The sequence below is a fragment of the Echinops telfairi genome, unplaced genomic scaffold (genome assembly GCF_000313985.2).
Source record: "Echinops telfairi isolate 266 unplaced genomic scaffold, ASM31398v2 ScPeMD7_9;HRSCAF=40, whole genome shotgun sequence".
Classification (NCBI taxonomy): domain Eukaryota; kingdom Metazoa; phylum Chordata; class Mammalia; order Afrosoricida; family Tenrecidae; genus Echinops; species Echinops telfairi.
The window spans coordinates 95,884,604-95,902,852 of NW_022103906.1; the positions used below are offsets into that span (position 1 = coordinate 95,884,604).

Consider the following 18,249-nt stretch of genomic DNA (forward strand, 5'->3'; position numbering starts at 1 on the left):
GGGAACACTCGTGGGTTTCTCAATCCAAGGTGGACCGCTAAAAGCCGCCGCCAATTAATAACATCACAAATGCCCCCGATTCCTCTAGCAGCTTTGTCTCAGGGGCTTAGAGAAGGCCCTAAGCCGGGCTCATTGTACAAGGAGGCCCCACATCTCATGCATTAGGACCAAAGGAAACCAATCAAGGGAGCCAGAACCTACCTACCCGACTTCCTGTTCAACTCACCTGATGGCTGGTTGCCATCACCCAAAAGACCCCACTGGGCAATCCCAACCATAGCTTCCCACCCATATTCCCACCTCCGGCAAGTTGACCCCAGCCCACGGCAACCCCCTTGGGCAGAACAGAACAGAACTGCCTGTGGGGTTTCCGACTTCTCTAACTCTACAGAAGCAACTGCCACCTCTTTTTTACAAGCCGACCAGCCCCTCTCCAAGGATGCATTTGGGATCACAAAGACAAATAAAGATGATAAGCCCCTGGGGACCAATTGTGAGAGCAACATACCAGGAAGGGAAGGGGCAGGTGGGGGGAGAAAGGGGGAACTGACCACAAAGATCTACATATAACCCCCTCCCTGGAGGACGGACAACAGAAATGTGGTGAGTGTAGGACATGACAAAATAATAATAATTTATAAATCATCAAGGGTTCGTGAGCAGGGAGGGAAATAAATGAACTGATACCAAGGGCTCAAGGAGAAAGCAAATGTTTTGAGAATGATGATGGCAACAAATGTACAAATGTGCTTGACACAATGGACGGATGTATGGATTGTGATAAGAGTTGTACAAGCCCGCGATAAAATGATTCAAAATAGAAAGAAAAAAAAGACTGGTGAGTCCGGCTGGCAGCGCAGCAAGCACTGGAATAGTATTGCAATATACTGACTGCAAGAGATACGGCAGGGCGTTCCTGCAGATGGGTGGCAGGACTCTATCTTAGAGACAAGGCACCACCTGCAGAGGTGAGGCTGGGGTCAGAAGGGAGGCAAGCCTGAAATGATGCAATGACCTCAGAGTCCCACGTTTGACAGATGGGAAACAGAAGACCTAGGCAGGTCTAGCACGGGGTCAACGGCTAACTCACACTTGACCACTGAAAACACCTCCCACAATGGAGCCAACACCCAAAGGCGTCCTTGGCCCGCTGTCCTCTCCCACTGACCTCCCATCCACAGTCCACTCTGCTGCACTCCTACGGCCTTCACTAAGGTCTCTCCACTCCTGGGGCCGCTGCCAGACCCTGACACTCCACACCCCTCAGCCTACATCGCAAAGCCCTGACCAATGACCCCAAGTGCAGTGCACCAAGTTCTTCCACTACAGACGCTGATGTCACACCCACCATAGCGGAAGCGGAGGTCCAATCGCAGGCCTCACCTTAAAGCACCGATGGTCTGGCTGTGGCTGACCGGGAAAAGCATGTGTGACCCCCCTGCCAAGCGCTGACCCCTGGGTCTCAGTGTTCTAACCGCTGTAGGGTGAGCACAGTTACTTTCCCTGGAAAGGCTGAGCTGCCGGTCATGGTGGAGAATAAAAAGAGGGAGGTGTGATCATCCGAACATAACTGCTGGGATTTTGTTGTGTTGTGTTTTCTTTGTTGTTCTTGTTCACTGGGACAAGTCGTGCTGTGACATAAAGAGCGCTATGGGTGCAGCGTGGAAGAAAACAGCAAGAGCTCGGGTGCCCAAATGGTACCTAAAATGGGTCAAGGAGGAAGACTAGGATACACCTAGCCTATAGGTGGTAACAGCATTTGACAAGAGGGCGGGAGAGTACAGACGATGAAATCTCATCATGTCGAGCAAGCAGTTGGTCAGACGAGGGGGGACTAATTCACAGGATGACAATGTGAGAGAATCCTACGCATTGTGTGTGGAGATCAGAACCATTTGTAAGAGGCAGCAGTCTCTGGGACTTTGGAAAGAGGCAGTTCCCATATGCTACGTATGATGCTTTGGACAGGCGCATCTGAGAGAGGCATTGATGATAAAATTGAAGGGCAGGCCGAGAGGCAGAGAGACCTGCAGGTGGTTCTTTCCATCAGCCTGAAGGTGTCTGCTCGTTCTCAAGAGGCAGGCACAACGGTTGCTTGAGGGCACTCACTGCCCATGGAGATGTGGCTGGCTGGCGGGCCTGAGAAGAGGTCACTAAATGTGGACCTCCTTCACCAAATCACCCGTAAACACAGCTCTGTGACAGCTCAAATTCCAAAATGAGCACTTATCTTCCACTGCCCTGTCTGACCCTGGAAACACAGAGGGATTTGACCAGATCAAGCAAGTTGACCTTGGAGATGAGTTTGGAGCCAGCAGAGTGAGTTATCTCGAGGTGGCGAGACATGTGATCCAAGCCATTCTCTTCCCAGGACACTTATAAATCAAGCTGTCCTCATTTAAAGGCCAGGGTTAGAAGGAGAAGAAGCAATCATCAGGTTGAGTTGAAGTTCAATTACAGTAAGTGCTGGGCAGAAGAATTATGTGAGGTCGGACAAAGGGGCAGATTGAATGCAAACACTGTCACTGCTCGCTCGCTCTCTCCACTGGCATGACAGCAGAGGAATAAAGAGGTATAAACACCCAGAGACAGGGTGCTAGGAGAGAAAAACAGCAGCAGATAAGAACTGCCAAGAAATTTAGAAGACACAGAACAGAAGGAGTCATGACAGCAGACTTGAAAAGTGTCAGAAGGCACACCCGCAGCGGAGAAAGGCGTCTTCAGACATGCAAACGATTCAAATCTCCAATAGTCAGAACTCACAAAAAGCTCAGGAACTGGAGGCAACAGGAACTTCTACAGACCGCAAGGGCAGCAATGGGCATGGGGCAGAACATCGGGGCTCCTTCTCCCTCCCCATTGTTGACAAGGTTCAACTGGACCCTGTGACCCAGGTCAGCAGGTACGACATGAGGCAGGGCCGAAAACGACCTCAAAGTCTGTCCCAGTGCCCCCACGACCCGAAAGACGAGCAACCCTAAGAAGCCGTCATAGCCCAGAGCAGCATCAGGCAAAGAAGCAATTACACATCTGTACACGGGAGATGGTTTGGGAGCACTGCCCGCCCCCAAAATAACTTACCAGGAAGAACCACTCAGGAAAGAAGGGCAGAAAATGGGTGCACAACTTGAAAGTGTCGTCGGTGTCCCCGGATTGGACCAACAGGCATTGTTGAGTTGATGGTGCTGCACGGTATGTCTCAATGGCAGTCACAACCGAAATAGCTTCCACGTGAAATTGTCAAGACTCACAGCAAGTCATACCACATAATATATAAAATCTAAACTGAATGCTCAGCGATAATAAAAGCAGGCACGAGACAATGAGTTTCATTTTACTGTGAACGTTTTGAAGCCCCCTGAACAGAGCTTCTCAGAGTTGACACGGGGCGGGGGGCGCGCTGCATGCGGGGAGCTCCCAGAGAAGGCGCTGAGTGGCATGGTGCACGCCGCCGGGGGTGCACGCTGTAAAAGACATGCTAAATCCACTTTATGCCCATCCCACACACACACCCTTTTTTGTTTGGGTAAAAGCAAACTTCTGCTTCTTCTGAGGGGTTTTCACAAAGTTCATGAGGAAATAGGGTGGAAAGACAATCGAAGGCTCCCACAACCTTTTTGAAGCCCTCTCCTTTCTTTCAATTAGCGAAAACTAGTCCTGACGTGGGTCTTTCGGGAAAGCAATGTGATGTTGATGTATGCCAGGCTTGAAAAGCAGGGACTGCCTGTATGCCAAATGACGGAGTTCTCCCCACCCCCACCTGCTCACCATCTGGTTCCCTAAAATGCTGGCAGGCAGGCTCAAGGATGCACAGACAGGGAACACTGAGAATAGCCCGCTATGTGAGAGACCCACATCTAGTCACTTCCTGAGCGGTCCACCAGCAGCCTCGCTCCTCGTGCCTGACCCTTTCTAAAACCAGAAAGAAAACAGGTGACGACGAAAGATCATCAGCATCCCAAAGGCTTGTGAGAAGAGTCTTCAAGACGACACAGACTCCCAGAGAAACCACTAGATAAGACAGAGCAAGCAAAAATGGCAAACACCCGCCACGGTTAGTAACTATGCTCCGAGGAGGAATACTGCTACCGCACACTAAGAAAAGAATGCTAGGAAGGGGGAGCATTCGGGAAACAGGGGTGACCTCTTATAAAACACTCGAACGACAACAGAACTTAAATTTCAGTAGCAGAGTTAGAAGACAGACTTCTAGGAGGGAATGATATTCCCAAAGACATAATCTACATTTTTTTCCCAGAGTAGAATGACAAGAACCTCCAAATTTATAGACACCCCCCCAACACACACCTGCACCGAGTACCCAGCACGATAAATAAAAATGGATACACGCAGCATCACACCATGACATTTTAAAACACCAAAAATAAAACGCACAGCGGCTATACCAAGATGTTTCAGAAGCGGGGGAAGGGAGGAGGGGAGGGGAAGGATCGGCGTCTAGAGTTTAACATCATGAGATTGACCTTGAATTTCTCAATAGCAATACCAGAAACTGGAAGGCAATGAAAACGTACCTTTGAAACGGTGGGGGAGAAATTATTTCCCACCTAGAATTGAAACTCAACCAACTGGGCCACAGGTTGGAGGAAAATCACCTTTTCCCCAATCCAACATCTTTTAAAAGACATTTTCCCTCCAATGCCTTTGCTGGAAAAGCTACCGAGGAGCGGAGTCCAGTCGCTAAGACAAGGGGACCATGACAGGAGATCCAACACACGAGGGACGGGAAGGAAATCCCAGGGGCACTGGGACAAGAGCTGGACGGATATCCACACTGGCGCAGGGGCACTCAGGCTCCACGGAGCACGCCTGCCAGGAGAAAGCAACGCCTGAGGTGTGCTGACCTGATGTGTCAGAGTCACTGAAAGAGCTTTGCAAACTGTCCAAAGAATGACTGATGGGCTCATGAAAAATGTAGGAAAACACAAAAACACAAGCGAGAGAAAATAAGCAGCCGGACGAAAATAAGAGATTTTAACCGCAGTGCACTGTATGCCTGTGCGAAGTGCTTGTTCACCTAAAGTTTACGATATATTTTAGAAGAAGGGACGAGATGCATGCATGTGTGTGCTCAAGGGTATAGAGGTGGGGGAGTTAAGTCCTCATATTCCATGCTCCAAATGTGCAGACTGTCTAGAACACACATGCTATCTGAAAATAGCATAGTCCCAGAAGACTGCAGGAAATACTAGAAGAGTTTTAAAAGGGAGCAGGAACTGGGGTGGGCCTTGGTGAGAAGGGGACTGTTGAGTCTTTATACTCCAAACTTACACTAGTATTTTAGACGGCAATGCGCCTATTTATTAAAAACTAAGGATTGAATCTTGAAAATGTGGTGAAAGTGCAGGTCTCAAAACAGTGATAGACAGTATACAGAATCTCAGCTGAAAAGCAGCTGAGGACCATGGTGGACTCAATGCAGGGGTCCTCAAACTAGGCCCGGGGGCCACATTGATCCGGCCCGCCGAGGACATTGATCTGGCCCCCCAGGTGGTTTTGGCCCGTTTGTTTTTTTACTTCAAAATAAGATATGTGCAGTGTGCATAGGAATTTGTTCATAGTGTTTTTTTAAACTATATTCCGGCCCTCCAACGGGTCTGAGGGACAGTGAACTGGCCCCCTGTTTTAAAAGTTTGAGGACCCCAGGACTAGAAAATAGTATCAATAGGAGGGTGCCCTCCTGAGCATTCTACGAGCATTGTGTAATCAATCCAATGCTGACAACCTGATCTGGCTTTCCTGATTGATCCCTGAAGGAACTAACAACGGCTCAGGAAGGTGGAGAGACTTACCTAAGGACACAGAGTCAGTGTCTCTCTGGAACTGAAAACAGATCTCCAAAGAATTCCCGTTAACTCAGTAGGATATGAATTTCCGAGACCTCCTCGTTGTAAAGATTGCTCATCTGTATCACCATCACCTTTGAAGTGAGGCCCCGCCCGGCTTTACAGGAGAGAGCAGGAAAGCAGGCTGAAGAGGTGAGCTATGCGTGCCCAGGTTTCACACGCTAGATTTGCGCACTTGGGGAAGTCTCTCTTCGTTGCCCCAAATCCCCTCATTGTTCACCAAAAGCCACCTACAGTCACAGCACCAGGTGGCCGAGTCTACAGTGTCCCCATGAAGTACCTCTATAATAAGGTGTTGTGTCCAAAGTGAACACAAATAAGCCATCAGACCTCTGTATGTATCTATTTTAGTGATCTGAAATTTTAATTATGCGTTTTGGTAATGCAAGTGATATACAAGGAGGTTTCAAAAAGTGTTCAGAAAATGGAATTAAAAGATAACACATTTTCCCCATGAACCTTCTGAAATCCCCCTCTGTAGTATATATGATAGCTTAAGTTATATATGTAATTTATATAATAACCCAATATGCAGATATATATGTATGCTCACATATACCTCTGCATGTATGTTTGTATCACGTTTCTATAGATATGCTCGAGTATTTTATACACACACACAGACACATATCCTCAAACGGCTTGTGGAAAAAACCTCCCTTATCTTTGAATTCCATTTTTCCATGAACTTTTTGACACCCCATAGAACAGAGAGAGATAGAAGCCAGCTAGAAACACAGAGAAGAGGCCTGAATTTTCATTCCATGAAAGAGTTCTTTAAAAATCAGTATCTGCTTATCACTGACGATGTGCCAAATGTTTCCTCTCCACGGCCTGATGACGGAAATAGTGTCTGAGGTTTGTAGCTGAAGAGACAGTGCCTGGGCCCTAAAGCCTTCCACTGACTTCACACCTTGATTCTTTGCACACAAACCGCAAGACTAGGGTAAGTAACAAGTACAGCGGCAGCTACTGGGAATTGAGGGGTCATGTCATGCTGGTACTTTTGCTGGGTGGCTCCTATCTGCCCTCATCTCCCCCCCAAAACGCCGGCCGCACTGTGTTCTCATTTTACGTGTGCCAGGAGGAAACAGGCTGGGTGGGCAAGAGGCAGGGCCTCGTCTGTCTCATGTTGTGAATCCCGTTGGCCTGCCCGGGGACGTCCTAAACAGGAGAATCCACGCCGGGGACCACAGAAAAGGGAGCCTCTCCAGACGTTGTGTTTTAAAAGTGGTGGCCCCCCGGTCCAGCCGTGCTTGAGCTGCTTAGGTTTAGAAAGAGGATCTCCTTAGGCCCTTTCCTACGAGCAAATGAGTGGAAAACCCCTCTAAGCAAACAAAGAGGATGAGGACGGGCATGCTAAGAATGTGCCTGGCACCTTGGAGCAGAGGGCAGCGGCCAGGCATGGCCAGGCTCCATGCGGGCTCCTTGGAGGGAGCAGAACAAACAGTGGGTTCCCAGGTGGCCTGGCTCTGCTGGGGCTCCCAGGCCTGGACAGTGTCAGCCGGCCCCTATGAGCAGGACAGGGCCTTTCCTTAGGGATTCAAGCAGGAGATTCCAATTCAGGCTGCTTCCAAGAAGATGCTGGCTCTGACTTCTTGAGGAGGTTTTTCCTCCTTTGCCTGCCGGTTTTAAACAGGAGAATATCCAGAAGTTTGCCCAAGAGGCAGACAACCCAGTCACCCTAAAAGGCTCACTGACACCTGACTGGGGAACGCAACGAGGGATGTGTCCGACTGAGACCCGGGGCACACGTTGATTGTCCTGTTAGCCTCTGAGCCCCATTCACTTTGCCTTTTATTATCAGTCACTCCGGGGGGGCAGGGGGGTACACCTCTGCCTAAGCCCAAAGCCCCAGTGTGTCAACAACAGTGTGTAGGTCTGAGTGCTTAGTTCCTAAGACAACACGCAGCTAGCTCTGTGAACCTCTCTGGTGCACACGCTTCTAAAACACAGCTCTTCTCCCCTCTCCCCTCTCCCCAGTGCCCAAAGTGGTTGGCAAAAACCCATCTTTAGCTCAGTCCATCAGCATGCTGCTACTGAAGCCCTCCCTGTGCCCACAGTTGTCGGGCAGGACAGGCAGTTAGACCCAAACTATCAGGACTGACAGGGAGGGCCTCCAGAAACCTTCAGTTAAATCAACAAACCAAGCCTCTTGCCTGCGAGTGACTCCCGGCCACCCCCCAGGAGAGAGCAGAACTGCCCCAGGGGGTTTCCAAGGCTGTGATTTTGACGGAAGCAGGCTGCCCATGTGCCCCCACCCCACCCCAGTGTGGAGGGGTTGCCAGGTGCGAACACTGACTTTTGACCAGCTGCCGAGCACTTCGCGGCTGTACCACTGGGGCGATAACAAGCTCTCAGAAACATTAAGACTTGACAAACCAACATGGTTTCGGCCTTGAGCCCTGCGCATGTTCATCACATCCCCCTGCTACGGTGGCACAAGTATGTGCTTTGGAATGAGACTGATCGGCGCTGGAATTCTTGGCACCACTTACTTTCAAGATAGGTGACGCTGGGCACGCTGGAGAAAAGGCTGGCCGTGAGACCCAGATCATGTACCTGTTGCTACGCATGTGGTGATCACTCAACACCCGGGTGCCTTTGCAGCACACCAGCTAAAACACCTGCATGTACCTCACTCCCCTTCTTCTCGCCACCCCCACCCCCTGATAAATCTGAAACTCCTAGAGGACAAGCGCTAGCCTCTTCCTCTCCCAGGGTGCCTGGCCCCCTGCAGGTCCCTCCAGGAAATGGGTCCTGAAAAGGACCATCAGGAAACGGTGTGTGTGGCGCCTTCCGACAGCTGTTCCAGTTCAGAATCACCAAATCTAATGTTTTCATTTAGGCCCTGTGGCTACTGGGAGGCCACTGGATGCCAGTGCTCTTGTCAAAAAACCTATAAACTAATGTCTTTCTGCCAGAGGGATGACTTGGGCTGTCCTGGTTTTTCCTCCTCCAGTGAAGTCCTGGGCAGTGGTCAGGGAGACCTTCCTGTACGGAAACACAAGTTGAGTCCTTCTGCCCTCCGCTCGTGAACACACTGCTGCTCATCCAGCAGGTCTGCGCCCGGTCTTCCTGCATAAGCTTACACTTTGTCAAACTTAATCACTCCTTCGTCTATCATTTGTCCTCTCCATTCTACTTCCCTCACACCTCCACTGAGCCCCTGGTTTAGCCACCCAAGACAGTGCATGTGGCTCTCTCCACCGCCGGCCATGGGGCACAGCCAACACACTGAGTCCTCTCTCCATTCCCAACGGACACCAGCAGGGTCCCACACAGGGCGGCCGCCGGTTCCAGCCATTACCCCAAGCTGCCTGAGACTCTGCTGTCACTACCCGGGCCAGCCCAGATTCTAAGAGGAGATGCAGTGGGGGCTTTCAGAATCGCAGGGCCCAGGTGCATGCCGCACCTGCGCCTGTTCCGAGTCACAAACCAACAACTTTTGACCTGTGTTATGCCTCCCACTGTGGGAAACACAGAACTTCGCCCTTCCAGAAGAATGGTGTGGCTGTTCACAGAGATAAAGGCAGAAATATCTCATCCCCTTCGGTGCCAGGAACTAAGGAGAGAGGTGTAGCAGCCATCACCCCTGCCCGGAGAACTTCCCTGTCGTGCAGGACGCGGCAGGAAACCGTGCACTTCACATATCCGCGTGTTTGTTGCCTTACAGGGTGTGGGTGAAAGAAGGTAGCTTCTAAGGGCACAGAGGTAAGAGTGGAGAAGCCTATCGCAGGCCGGCCTCGGAAGACATGCTGCATCTTGTATGGCTATAGCTCTCCAGCTGGAAGAACAAAGGCATTCCGGATAGAAGGTGCACTGCACACTCAGGCATGCCCCAGGGGTGAAACTGACTTACGTGATGGCTCCCTACGGGGGGAGCACACAGTGTTCAGACCCCTCATCCCCTTTGCCTGCCACTCAACAAATACCACTGAGCCCCGCTGACGGCTGAAGCGCATCCAGTCTGATACACCCCTAGCTTTGCTCCGCGCTTCTGTCCCGTGCTGAGAAGAGACACAAAGTTACATCCGCACAGGAGAAAACTGCTCCACAGCTTCTAGCCAGGCAGCCCCTGCCATTCCAAATCCTAACCAAAATCTGACCTCTGGTTCCGATCCCCCATCCTGAGGCTCGACCTCCCTCTGAGAGGCAGCCTCCCCCAGATCCCCCATGTCCTGGGCCATGAGGGTAGCAGATACTTCCCTGACCGGCCAGGATGACACAGCCCAATCCTCAAAGTCTTACCAGAACACCCGCCACTCTAGCTCAAGTCTGAGCTGGCCGTAATCCCCATTTCCTCCCTTTCCAACATCCCTATGACAAAATTCTTCAGCCAACACACACACACACACACACACACACACACACACACACACACACACAACTACATACAAGGAATTGCAAAGTTTAAAGAAAGAAATTGTACGATCCCCTCAAGGCTGCATTTTTAGTTTCATGGCTAAATTTCCAAGTGTACCCCGTGGCCCTGGGGCATATGAAGAAGGGGGGCAGGGATTGGGGCACTTTAGCTGTGCCAGGACCAGAATATATGATATGGCAATAAAGGCATTAAGGGCGGCAGAATGGTGTCCTATAAACTCTGTGACAGTCCCCTGGCAGGAAACAGGCATTCTGATGTAGATGCCTCTCCTCTGGTTTTCCCTGGAGGAACTCATAAACTCCCAGGTGTTGTTTCAGGATGAAAAGCAAGGCCGAGAGGTTCAGCTTCTGTCTCATCGACTTGTCTCTCCCAGGGAGCTGGCCTGGCCACTGGGCAGCAGCACAATCACCGGTGCTCCCAGGACATCAAGGGCGATTCTTTGGAAAACGCCTTTAAACTCTCCCGAGTGGAACGGCAAAGCAGGAAGCTAACTCCGCTCCCTCGCAGTGCAGTGAGGGCTGAGTGGGAGAGAGGGGGAAAGGAAGGGGTGTGTGTGTGAGAAACCGGCGGAATAAAGCCAGGCAAGATTTTCAAGGGTGGGGGGAGATGGTATTTATTCTCTGCTGAACCAGCCCAGCAGAGTCAGAAAAAAGACGTTTTCACATTCGTGTTTCACGTATCACAATCATCACTGCTTGAGCATCCGCCTTGCACATGAAGGAATGCTTTGTGACCCCTTTAGATACTTTCAGATAATAAGACCACGGCAACAAATTCACCACGCGGACTGCTCTGCTTCTATTGCGCCCCTGCACGTTAGTACAAAGGGCCCTGGTGGCACCGTGGAGAAAGTTCCTGGCTACTAACGGAGAGGTCAGTGGTTCAAACCCACCCGCTGCTCCCTGGGAGGCCAGGACAATCTGCTTCTGTGAAGATCACACCCGTAGGGATCCTCTGTGGGTGTTCCACTGTCTTACCGCGTCCCTGTGGCTGCGATCGACTCCACAGCACCGTGTTGGTCAGGTGTTTTGCCACCTTATGAAAAACCCGGGTTTTGCCGAGGCGCAGCTTAACACAGGCCGGTACTGCCTTTGAACAACCGAACAGTCCAAGTCGACCTCTCCACCCCCACCGCCCAAGCAGGTGCTCCATGCGCAAAGCCTAATGACTCCCTACCTTACACAAAGCTGTTCACTGCTGGCAGCCCGCACACCGGCCAGCCGAAAGCAGCCACTTCCGAAGGCTGGCAGAGGCGCCCTCTTCCCGGGGTCTGTGTCTTTGATGTGGCTGCAGCCGTGGCCACAGAGCCCTCTGTAGGAGGCCGCGTAGGAGCACTGCTTGCCCCGTGCACAGGCTGAGCGCCCAGGTCGACCTGACACCATGCTCCCGGCCCCTGCCCAGGGGAGGAGCGCAGCCAAGCCTGCCAGGGGAAAGATTTCAAAGAGCCTGAGCTGCAACAACAAGTTTTTAAAACATCAACGTAATAATGATTCCACTGTAGACCTTCCAAGTTGAGCTCCATCTGCCCAGGGATCCTACTGGGTCAGATGGCAAACACCACTTTTTTACGTCTTCTTAACATTGGATTGTTTAGCTAGGTCAGAGTGCTCTCTGTGCAGGTACATACCAATCTGTCAGGCTAACCACAGCAGTTAAACGGATTTCTTTCTTTTTTTTTCTTCAAACAACATGAAAGTTCTTGCACTTGCAGTGGAACCGGGTCCACTTCTGCAGAGAACAAAGGGTCAGGGGCAGGAAACCTGCTTGGCAACAGCAGCCGGGCAAGCTGGGCAGCCTGGTCCGCCTCCTGAGGAGGCACCAGGCAAGGAGAACAGGGAAGCCCGGAGCTGGGACCTGCGGGGGGCACATGACCCAACCGTTAAGAGAGCCGGCTCCCCGAAGGCCAAGAAACCTGCGCCCACCACAAAAGGTCCCCTGAGCAGCACAGAGGGCACCTCCCGAAAATGCTGTCGCTCACGTCTTTGGCTGCACTCATCTCCAGGAAACGCCACCCATCTCATGTCCGGCACTTCCTAGGCATGCCTGCTGCCACAGGATTTCTCTCAGATCCTCCTTGGGGAGGCCCGACCGCGTTATCCTGGAAAGATCCTGAACTAGGATCTTCTGTTGCCTTCAGAGATGGCGTGGTTCGAACATGCACAGTGCTGATGGTGGCGCAGTACAATAAACCCGATGAGTGTCACCGAATTGTACGTATAAGCAATGCTGAGATGACACATGCGCTGTTGCACATGCATGTGCGTGTGTGGGTCACAGTAATAATACCAAAATAAGATGGCTTGGACACAGAGGCATGAATGCCATTGACCTTGTACGACAAAGGCCCAAGAGCTGGAATATGCTCGCGGGTGCCCCATCAGCGAGAGATGACTCGAGCATTCCTGGGTCCCAGGCCCCCCAGCACTACAGAGTCAATGGAAGGTTCCTGGTGTCCCCTGTGAGCAGTGTCTCCCCTGCAAGGCACTGGTGGAAGCTCCCTTTGCCCTCACACCTACAGACAGACAGACAGCAGTGGCATTGCCTGGGGGTTCTGTCTGCGTGAGACCCACCAGATCCCGAGGCATCGGGGGTCCTGAACCAAGCCCTGGTGCCACCACTTCCTCACTTGAGGACCTAAGTCAGGTCAGAAAGGGAACAAGTAAAGCTGAAGGGGTGGGGGCGGGGGGCTGGGACTGGGAGGCATCCCGTGTCCACTAGATTCCAACACAGGAGAAAGATGTCTGTCATCAAAGCACTAATGGGGGGGGGGGGGGGGGGGGAGAAGAATGCCTCCAAATAAAGGGATGGTTAAAGGAGGTCTACAATAGCCACCTGACACTAACTTTATGTTTAAGAGATTTTTAAAGGATCAGGCTTTACCTTTGATGTCTCCTTTCCAGCAGGAAAAGATGAGCATACTTATTTCTCGATCGACTTATCCAGTTGTTGTCAGAGTTGTCCTGTGGTGACGGAGTGGAATATGAGTTAACCTGCTCACCACCGGGTTAGCCATTCGAAACAACCAACCGCTCGTCAGGGGGGAAATGAGGCTTTCTGATGGCGAACAGATTTTCAACCTGGGGAACCCACAGGGGCCATTCGACTGTCCCGTAGCGGTGGCTGGGAGCCAGAATGGATTCCACAGCAGCGAGTTTGGTTTGTGTGTCAGCCTGGGTAGACTAGAGAACAAATTCATGGACACTCATATGTGGGTAAGACAGACCTTTATATACAAGAGCAGTTGAATATTGAGAAAACATCCCAGCCCAGTCCAGATCAAGTCCCTAAGTGCAATATTAGCCCATATGTCTGATACCAATCTATAAAGGCCTCTTCAGACTCATGCAACACATGCAATGATGCTGAATGCAGCAAGATCACAGGCCAGTGGGTAGGAAGTCTTGTGGATCCAGTGGCACTGTATGCATCTCAGGGCACTAGCATAGCTTCATGTGTCTTGTCGGTAGGAATGTCTCTCGGAGTGAATGGGTGTCCCGCCTCAAGTGAGCTATTTATGTCCTTAGCACCTCCAAATGAGATCATCCAGCTGTGACCTGATTGACAAGCTAAACTCTACCCCTTCACTCCTAATCCTCTCAAATTGACAACAGATGATGCAACTCCCACAGTTTGGGTGTGAGTGGGTGGTGTTTTGGGGGGCGTTGAGTGGATTCTGACTCAGTGAGTGACCCTCTCGTAAGGGACTTTGTTGTAAAGTTTTCCTGCCTGTGATCTTTATGGAAGCAAATCGACAGGTCTTTTGACCACAGTGCTACCGGTTGGACTCGAATGACCAACCTTTGGGTTAGCAGCTGAACACTTGGCTGTTAAGCTCCCAGGTCTCCTGTACGCATCTCCATCAATAGGGAGATAAAGGGCTCACAGGCACATAGAGCCAGTGGCTCACAGAACAGGCTCGGGTTTGAATGCTGATGGCACGATTACTAGATGTTAGCCCTTGTGCGTGTGTGTGCGTAACTGCTGGGCTACAAGCACTCCTTGGAGGATTAACAGGTGAACGCGGCTTCTCTTTCACATACAAAACGGTTCTCTGAGAGCTCTTCGGGTCCTGGGGGTGGGGGCAGCTTTACTTGCACACATTTCCGGGCCTTGGTCGTCGTTGCCACTGCTGCCGAATGGTTGGTCTCTGCACCTACCACATCACGTCACAGCTTCCTTCTTGGCACGTGCTGTGTGTTGGAATCCCACTTCTCTTTCTTTAAGACCTGGCTCGAGCGCCATGTCTCTCAGGTGAGGGTCCTGAGTTCCCCACATGGCACTCAGCACTTCTTTCTTCGGTGCACACAATTCCGCATGCAGGCTCTGAGACTTGCATTTATCTCCCGGAACAATCATTATCTGTGTCCTGACCTGTCTCCGTACTGGGAACTCACAGAGCACAGAGGGCGTGTGTACAAACATTCAATGCCAACCGGGTTTTTGTTGGACACCACAGAGTCCGTGTTGACTCACACCAACCCCCAGGGCAGCAGAATCATCCTCACACTCCACCGTGGCCTGGCATAGAGGGCTGCCCCTCGGTATGTGTTGGAGATGGATTCCAGGACTCCACACAGACACCAGTAATTTGTAAGGCTGTTCAAGTCCCTTATAGAAAATGGCATAGTATTTGCAAATAACCTATGCCGATCTTCTTTCCTGTATATGTAAACTCATCACTAGACTATTTATGATAGCTAACACCATGTGTGCTAGTTTGGGTAATTCCATGTCAACTTGAAGATATAAGAGTGTAGGGGTGGAGTTCAACTTGTGAGCCAGGTCAGAGCCTGATGGTCTTCTCTTAAGGAAGACCCCAGGAACTTCCCTCTTTCTCTCTCTGTCTTCACCTTCCTGCTGGCTGACTCTGATTTCTGCCAAAGCCCCACAATGCCTCCACCACCATTGGATCCACGTGCCTTTGCACCCACCGGCCTGTGACCTTCCTGCACTCTGCATCATTGAATGTGACTACGTGAGTCTGAAGAGGGACTTATGGACTAGTATCGGACTTATCTGGACTGGGCCGGGATGTTTTCTGGATGAATAATTACTTCTTGATATAAAGCTCTTTCTTACACATAGATGAGTGTCATTTAATTTGTTTCTCTAGTCAACCCACCCTAACATATTATGTTAGTCTGGGTCTTTAGAGAAACAAATCCACAGTATCTCATATATGTATAAGAGAGTTTTATATAAAGGATAAGTGCACATCAAGAAAACATCCCAACCCAGTGCTGCCCAAGCCCACAAGTCCAACATTAACCCATATGTCTGACACCAATCCACAAAGTCCTCCTCCATCTCACAAAATACACACTATGATGCCAACTGCAGGAGGAAAGCCGAATCAGTGAACATGTAAGCATCTCAGTGCTGGCAGGCTGCTCCAGCACCCAGGGCTGCATCGGGGTAGGTCCATGCGGCTTCTCCTCAGGGACGTCTTGCAGGAAGTGAGCCTTGCCAGCTGAAGCAGGGAACTGGCTAAGGCAGCTGCACCCTGGTCCAACCAGCACAGAGCAAGAGACCCAAGAACTCGAAAGGCAAGGCTCATGGAGCCATTTATCCCTCCCTCTACCCTTCAATTAACCCCACATGTGTTTATCGGCCAGGTTGGCACAATAAACTAACTACCTCACATACCAAGTAAATGCTATTATACTCCCTTCGCCTTTGAGGGGTTGCTTTGACCACTTAATTGCTAACAGCCCACCACCACCACCACCCCACCACCAACCCTGCGAAATACTTTTTAATCCTCTGATGCAGAACCCTTAGGTACAGAAGAGAACTATGTAAGGTATTCAGCAGGAGTTTGCTTTGACGGTAACTTCTGTGTTTTACAGAGTGTGACAGTTAGGTTTTGTGTCAACTAAGCTGGGCTGGGATCCTCAGTAGTGTGAACCTAACATGATGGGTGCAACTCCAGCTACCCTGAGTAGCACGATAACCCCTTACTCAGGTCACAGCCTAATGAAGTCTCGCTGGAGGTGTGGCCTTCATATCTATACATCGATGCTGTAAAGAACTCTGCTTCTTATTTTACCCCTACATTCTGCTCAAGACTTCTGAAGCTAGTGGCCCACCATGTGGCCTGGGAACTGACGATCCACTTGACTTTGCCTCCACCAACCAGTGGTCTTCCTACTTCTGCTTCATTCCCCTGCTTCCCAGTTCATCGGCTGGCAACCGCATGACTCAGGACTGTCCTCCAGCTTAGTATCTGACCCACAGACTTGAGTTGGGCTGGCTTTACTCACTCCATGGCTACCTGGACCACTGTCTTAATACAAATTTCTTCCTTAATTAAAAATTTTTTTTTTCTGATCCTTACATGAGTGTCCCTGGTTTTGTTTCTCTAGGAAACCCTGCCTCACATATGGAGCAAAAAGGAAGAACAGTGAGCCCAAGGCAACAAAGGGACGGAATAAGAGTACGTCTCATACCCTTGCCCGGGTCAGAGATTAAAACCACAGGTTGAGGGGGCACAGCTGGGAAGCTTGAACAAACCATGTCGTCGGAGCTAAAGGAGTTCTTGTGCATGCTTGTGAAAACCCACTTACTCAAAAGTTGCCTTCACACATGCCCCACGTCACCGAAACCTACAATATCAGCAGTAGAGGGAGCCAATGGACCCATTCACGTCACTGCAATCAACAGATATTGATTAAGTGCCATATGTATTGAGCGCTGAGAACTCAGAGAATTATAGGACACATGCTGTATTAGTCTGGGTAGACTAGAGAAGCAAATCCAGAGGGGCTCATATGTACTTAAGAGAGCGCTTTATATCAATAGGCAATTATGCATCAATAAAACAAGCAGCCCAGTCCAGATCAAGTCCATGAGTTCAATATTAGGCCGTAAGTCCCATATTCACCCATGAATTCCTCTTGAGACTCATGCAACACATGCAATAACGCCAAATGCGGGAAGATTACAGGCCCGTGGGTGGAAAGTCTTGTGGATCCATGCAGTAGAAGCATCTCAACACTGGTGTGAGTCTCCACGTGGCTCCTCCAGCTCCAGGGCCCTGGCTGCATCAGCATAGCTCTATCAGGCTCGTCATCAGTAATATTTCACAGGGAGTGAGCATGTGTCCCACCTCCAGCAAGCTATTTATCTCCTTACCGCCTTCAAATGAGGTCATTAAGCTGCGACCTGATTAACAGGCTAAAGTCCGCCCCTTCACTCTTAATAATCTCAAACTGACAACAGATTATGCCACACGTGCTACTCTCATTCAGTGCAGGGGGCTTCGGTAGAATAGAAGATAAGGAAATTTACATGACAGTATGAAAATGGACTTCCACTTTAACACCGCCTGACACCACACATTCATTTCCTCTCCCTCCAAAGATCAACTTTGTTGTTCGTTAAGTCCGTCAGGTCAGTGCCAGCCCAGAGACCCACGTGAGTCAGAAAAAGCATTGCCAGTCCCGTGCCCTTCTTACAACTGTTGCTGTGGGTAAGCCCAGCGTTGCAATCCCCCTCATCGAGACTCACCCTTTTCACACCCACTCTGATTCGCCCTCTTCCAGGAACCGGACTTCCTGATAGCATGTTCAAAGTACGTAAGACAAAGCCATGGCGCCCTAACATGTAAGCAACGTTCCCCGGTACTTCTCCCGAGAAGGATTCCTCTGTACCTGTGGCAGTTCAGGGTATTTTCAATATCCTTCACCAACACCATGATTCAAACGCCTCGCTTCTTCTTTGGTCTTCCTTATGTATTGTCCAGCTTACACGCTCATCACTTTACGTCCAGTTGATGCTGACTCATAGCAGCCTGAGAGGACAGGGTAGGACAGGCAACCCACCCTTATAACTCTTTCCAGGAGTAGAAAGTCTCCTCTTTTCTCCCATGGAGTGGCTGGTGGTTTTGAACTGCTAATGTTGGGGTTTCCAGCCTAACTCAAAAGCATTACACACCACTAGGACTCCTCACCACTCACTGAAAATAGCATGGGTTGGCTCAGGTGCCCCTTAGAC

At 50.5% G+C, this 18,249-nt stretch overlaps 1 protein-coding gene across 2 annotated transcripts in view; it reads right to left on the minus strand.

Annotated features, from left to right (window-relative positions):
• The window catches only part of GREB1 (growth regulating estrogen receptor binding 1), a 92,332-nt gene extending 80,862 nt beyond the window's left edge, over positions 1–11,470 (minus strand). For both annotated transcript variants that reach the window (XM_004696039.2, XM_045286649.1), the window contains exon 1: positions 11,431–11,470. The gene's annotated coding sequence lies outside the window, so the exon portion shown is untranslated. The remainder of the gene's footprint in view (positions 1–11,430) is intronic.
• Between the last annotated feature and the right edge of the window lie 6,779 nt (positions 11,471–18,249).